The sequence below is a fragment of the Musca autumnalis genome, unplaced genomic scaffold (genome assembly GCF_047663935.1).
Source record: "Musca autumnalis isolate F117 unplaced genomic scaffold, ASM4766393v1 scaffold_2, whole genome shotgun sequence".
Lineage (NCBI taxonomy): Eukaryota > Metazoa > Arthropoda > Insecta > Diptera > Muscidae > Musca > Musca autumnalis.
Window position 1 is genome coordinate 75,271,379 of NW_027411755.1, and position 6,222 is coordinate 75,277,600.

At 40.8% G+C, this 6,222-nt stretch overlaps 1 protein-coding gene across 1 annotated transcript in view; it reads left to right on the forward strand.

Moving 5' to 3' along the window:
• LOC141392833 (GTP-binding protein 10 homolog) overlaps positions 1–6,222 on the forward strand; it is a 112,635-nt gene that overhangs the window by 24,426 nt on the left and 81,987 nt on the right. The window lies entirely within an intron of this gene.

Sequence of the window (6,222 nt, forward strand, 5' to 3'; positions counted from 1 at the left end):
TTCTATCAACCCTTTCGGAAAGAAAGGGTGCTTCTATAAACCCTTTCGGAAAGAAAGGGTGCTTCTATCAACCCTTTCGGAAAGAAAGGGTGCTTCTATAAACCCTTTCGGAAAGAAAGGGTGCTTCTATCAACCCTTTCGGAAAGAAAGGGTGCTTCTATAAACCCTTTCGGAAAGAAAGGGTGCTTCTATCAACCCTTTCGGAAAGAAAGGGTGCTTCTATAAACCCTTTCGGAAAGAAAGGGTGCTTCTATAAACCCTTTCGGAAAGAAAGGGTGCTTCTATAAACCCTTTCGGAAAGAAAGGGTGCTTCTATAAACCCTTTCGGAAAGAAAGGGTGCTTCTATAAACCCTTTCGGAAAGAAAGGGTGCTTCTATAAACCCTTTCGGAAAGAAAGGGTGCTTCTATAAACCCTTTCGGAAAGAAAGGGTGCTTCTATAAACCCTTTCGGAAAGAAAGGGTGCTTCTATAAACCCTTTCGGAAAGAAAGGGTGCTTCTATAAACCCTTTCGGAAAGAAAGGGTGCTTCTATAAACCCTTTCGGAAAGAAAGGGTGCTTCTATAAACCCTTTCGGAAAGAAAGGGTGCTTCTATAAACCCTTTCGGAAAGAAAGGGTGCTTCTATAAACCCTTTCGGAAAGAAAGGGTGCTTCTATAAACCCTTTCGGAAAGAAAGGGTGCTTCTATAAACCCTTTCGGAAAGAAAGGGTGCTTCTATAAACCCTTTCGGAAAGAAAGGGTGCTTCTATAAACCCTTTCGGAAAGAAAGGGTGCTTCTATAAACCCTTTCGGAAAGAAAGGGTGCTTCTATAAAACCTTTCGGAAAGAAAGGGTGCTTCTATAAACCCTTTCGGAAAGAAAGGGTGCTTCTATAAACCCTTTCGGAAAGAAAGGGTGCTTCTATAAACCCTTTCGGAAAGAAAGGGTGCTTCTATAAACCCTTTCGGAAAGAAAGGGTGCTTCTATAAACCCTTTCGGAAAGAAAGGGTGCTTCTATAAACCCTTTCGGAAAGAAAGGGTGCTTCTATAAACCCTTTCGGAAAGAAAGGGTGCTTCTATAAACCCTTTCGGAAAGAAAGGGTGCTTCTATAAACCCTTTCGGAAAGAAAGGGTGCTTCTATAAACCCTTTCGGAAAGAAAGGGTGCTTCTATAAACCCTTTCGGAAAGAAAGGGTGCTTCTATAAACCCTTTCGGAAAGAAAGGGTGCTTCTATAAACCCTTTCGGAAAGAAAGGGTGCTTCTATAAACCCTTTCGGAAAGAAAGGGTGCTTCTATAAACCCTTTCGGAAAGAAAGGGTGCTTCTATAAACCCTTTCGGAAAGAAAGGGTGCTTCTATAAACCCTTTCGGAAAGAAAGGGTGCTTCTATAAACCCTTTCGGAAAGAAAGGGTGCTTCTATAAACCCTTTCGGAAAGAAAGGGTGCTTCTATAAACCCTTTCGGAAAGAAAGGGTGCTTCTATAAACCTTTCGGAAAGAAAGGGTGCTTCTATAAACCCTTTCGGAAAGAAAGGGTGCTTCTATAAACCCTTTCGGAAAGAAAGGGTGCTTCTATAAACCCTTTCGGAAAGAAAGGGTGCTTCTATAAACCCTTTCGGAAAGAAAGGGTGCTTCTATAAACCCTTTCGGAAAGAAAGGGTGCTTCTATAAACCCTTTCGGAAAGAAAGGGTGCTTCTATAAACCCTTTCGGAAAGAAAGGGTGCTTCTATAAACCCTTTCGGAAAGAAAGGGTGCTTCTATAAACCCTTTCGGAAAGAAAGGGTGCTTCTATAAACCCTTTCGGAAAGAAAGGGTGCTTCTATAAACCCTTTCGGAAAGAAAGGGTGCTTCTATAAACCCTTTCGGAAAGAAAGGGTGCTTCTATAAACCCTTTCGGAAAGAAAGGGTGCTTCTATAAACCCTTTCGGAAAGAAAGGGTGCTTCTATAAACCCTTTCGGAAAGAAAGGGTGCTTCTATAAACCCTTTCGGAAAGAAAGGGTGCTTCTATAAACCCTTTCGGAAAGAAAGGGTGCTTCTATAAACCCTTTCGGAAAGAAAGGGTGCTTCTATAAACCCTTTCGGAAAGAAAGGGTGCTTCTATAAACCCTTTCGGAAAGAAAGGGTGCTTCTATAAACCCTTTCGGAAAGAAAGGGTGCTTCTATAAACCCTTTCGGAAAGAAAGGGTGCTTCTATAAACCCTTTCGGAAAGAAAGGGTGCTTCTATAAACCCTTTCGGAAAGAAAGGGTGCTTCTATAAACCCTTTCGGAAAGAAAGGGTGCTTCTATAAACCCTTTCGGAAAGAAAGGGTGCTTCTATAAACCCTTTCGGAAAGAAAGGGTGCTTCTATAAACCCTTTCGGAAAGAAAGGGTGCTTCTATAAACCCTTTCGGAAAGAAAGGGTGCTTCTATAAACCCTTTCGGAAAGAAAGGGTGCTTCTATAAACCCTTTCGGAAAGAAAGGGTGCTTCTATAAACCCTTTCGGAAAGAAAGGGTGCTTCTATAAACCCTTTCGGAAAGAAAGGGTGCTTCTATAAACCCTTTCGGAAAGAAAGGGTGCTTCTATAAACCCTTTCGGAAAGAAAGGGTGCTTCTATAAACCCTTTCGGAAAGAAAGGGTGCTTCTATAAACCCTTTCGGAAAGAAAGGGTGCTTCTATAAACCCTTTCGGAAAGAAAGGGTGCTTCTATAAACCCTTTCGGAAAGAAAGGGTGCTTCTATAAACCCTTTCGGAAAGAAAGGGTGCTTCTATAAACCCTTTCGGAAAGAAAGGGTGCTTCTATAAACCCTTTCGGAAAGAAAGGGTGCTTCTATAAACCCTTTCGGAAAGAAAGGGTGCTTCTATAAACCCTTTCGGAAAGAAAGGGTGCTTCTATAAACCCTTTCGGAAAGAAAGGGTGCTTCTATAAACCCTTTCGGAAAGAAAGGGTGCTTCTATAAACCCTTTCGGAAAGAAAGGGTGCTTCTATAAACCCTTTCGGAAAGAAAGGGTGCTTCTATAAACCCTTTCGGAAAGAAAGGGTGCTTCTATAAACCCTTTCGGAAAGAAAGGGTGCTTCTATAAACCCTTTCGGAAAGAAAGGGTGCTTCTATAAACCCTTTCGGAAAGAAAGGGTGCTTCTATAAACCCTTTCGGAAAGAAAGGGTGCTTCTATAAACCCTTTCGGAAAGAAAGGGTGCTTCTATAAACCCTTTCGGAAAGAAAGGGTGCTTCTATAAACCCTTTCGGAAAGAAAGGGTGCTTCTATAAACCCTTTCGGAAAGAAAGGGTGCTTCTATAAACCCTTTCGGAAAGAAAGGGTGCTTCTATAAACCCTTTCGGAAAGAAAGGGTGCTTCTATAAACCCTTTCGGAAAGAAAGGGTGCTTCTATAAACCCTTTCGGAAAGAAAGGGTGCTTCTATAAACCCTTTCGGAAAGAAAGGGTGCTTCTATAAACCCTTTCGGAAAGAAAGGGTGCTTCTATAAACCCTTTCGGAAAGAAAGGGTGCTTCTATAAACCCTTTCGGAAAGAAAGGGTGCTTCTATAAACCCTTTCGGAAAGAAAGGGTGCTTCTATAAACCCTTTCGGAAAGAAAGGGTGCTTCTATAAACCCTTTCGGAAAGAAAGGGTGCTTCTATAAACCCTTTCGGAAAGAAAGGGTGCTTCTATAAACCCTTTCGGAAAGAAAGGGTGCTTCTATAAACCCTTTCGGAAAGAAAGGGTGCTTCTATAAACCCTTTCGGAAAGAAAGGGTGCTTCTATAAACCCTTTCGGAAAGAAAGGGTGCTTCTATAAACCCTTTCGGAAAGAAAGGGTGCTTCTATAAACCCTTTCGGAAAGAAAGGGTGCTTCTATAAACCCTTTCGGAAAGAAAGGGTGCTTCTATAAACCCTTTCGGAAAGAAAGGGTGCTTCTATAAACCCTTTCGGAAAGAAAGGGTGCTTCTATAAACCCTTTCGGAAAGAAAGGGTGCTTCTATAAACCCTTTCGGAAAGAAAGGGTGCTTCTATAAACCCTTTCGGAAAGAAAGGGTGCTTCTATAAACCCTTTCGGAAAGAAAGGGTGCTTCTATAAACCCTTTCGGAAAGAAAGGGTGCTTCTATAAACCCTTTCGGAAAGAAAGGGTGCTTCTATAAACCCTTTCGGAAAGAAAGGGTGCTTCTATAAACCCTTTCGGAAAGAAAGGGTGCTTCTATAAACCCTTTCGGAAAGAAAGGGTGCTTCTATAAACCCTTTCGGAAAGAAAGGGTGCTTCTATAAACCCTTTCGGAAAGAAAGGGTGCTTCTATAAACCCTTTCGGAAAGAAAGGGTGCTTCTATAAACCCTTTCGGAAAGAAAGGGTGCTTCTATAAACCCTTTCGGAAAGAAAGGGTGCTTCTATAAACCCTTTCGGAAAGAAAGGGTGCTTCTATAAACCCTTTCGGAAAGAAAGGGTGCTTCTATAAACCCTTTCGGAAAGAAAGGGTGCTTCTATAAACCCATTCGGAAAGAAAGGGTGCTTCTATAAACCCTTTCGGAAAGAAAGGGTGCTTCTATAAACCCTTTCGGAAAGAAAGGGTGCTTCTATAAACCCTTTCGGAAAGAAAGGGTGCTTCTATAAACCCTTTCGGAAAGAAAGGGTGCTTCTATAAACCCTTTCGGAAAGAAAGGGTGCTTCTATAAACCCTTTCGGAAAGAAAGGGTGCTTCTATAAACCCTTTCGGAAAGAAAGGGTGCTTCTATAAACCCTTTCGGAAAGAAAGGGTGCTTCTGTAAACCCTTTCGGAAAGAAAGGGTGCTTCTATAAACCCTTTCGGAAAGAAAGGGTGCTTCTATAAACCCTTTCGGAAAGAAAGGGTGCTTCTATAAACCCTTTCGGAAAGAAAGGGTGCTTCTATAAACCCTTTCGGAAAGAAAGGGTGCTTCTATAAACCCTTTCGGAAAGAAAGGGTGCTTCTATAAACCCTTTCGGAAAGAAAGGGTGCTTCTATAAACCCTTTCGGAAAGAAAGGGAGCTTCTGAATGATGGGGTGCTTCTATAAACCCTTTCGGAAAGAAAGGGTGCTTCTGAATGATGGGGTGCTCCTGAATGATGGGGTGCTTCTATAAACCCTTTCGGAAAGAAAGGGTGCTTCTGTAAACAATTTCGAAAAGAAAGGGTGCTTCTTAATGATGGGGTGCTTCTATAAACCCTTTCTGAAAGACAGGGTGCTTCTATAAAACCTTTCTGAAAGACAGGGTGCTTCTATAAAACCTTTCTGAAAGAGAGGGTGCTTCTATAAAACCTTTCTGAAAGACAGGGTGATTCTATAAAACCTTTCTGAAAGACAGGGTGCTTCTATAAAACCTTTCTGAAAGACAGGGTGCTTATATAAAACCTTTCTGAAAGACAGGGTGCTTCTATAAAACCTTTCTGAAAGACAGGGTGCTTCTATAAAACCTTTCTGAAAGACAGGGTGCTTATATAAAACCTTTCTGAAAAACAGGGTGCTTCTATAAAATCTTTCTGAAAGACAGGGTGCTTCTATAAAACCTTTCTGAAAGACAGGGTGCTTCTATAAAACCTTTCTGAAAGACAGGGTGCTTCTAAAAAACCTTTCTGAAAGACAGGGTGCTTCTTCAAACCCTTTCTGAAAGAAAGGGTGCTTCTTCAAACCCTTTCTGAAAGAAAGGTGCTTCTATATATAGTTTCTAAAAGAAATTGAGCATCTATAGACTCTTTCTTCAAGAAAGAGTGCTTCTATTGACCCTTTCTGAAAGAAAGGCTACTTCTATTGACCCTTACTGAAGGAAAGAATGCTTCTATTGACCCTCTCCGAAAAAGAGGTTGCTGCTATAGACTCTTTCTGAAGAAAGTCTGCTTCTTCATCCTCTCTGAAAAAACGCTGCTTCTATAGACCCTTTCTTAAAGAAAGGGTGTCCTTTCGTCCTACTGGAAAAGAATTTTCATATGTCTCAAACCCCCCTTTGAGACTTGCCTACATATTTTCTAATCATATGGGCTGTTTTTTGGTTATCATATGGGTAGTTCAAAGCCGACAAATATTGGAGTTCCTAACCATCTTTCAAAAATTAAAAATTTAATCACCAGCTAATTGTATTCAATTAAAATAATGGAATTTAAATGCATATTAATTAACTTCATTATACCAGTTTCTTGAAACTTCTCAAAAAATACTGAGAAATATGTACAAACTTATGTGAAACAAAAACAAAAAATTAATTTCAATTCTGTGTGCATTAATTGGAAAAATTGTCGATACCGACATACATATGTAT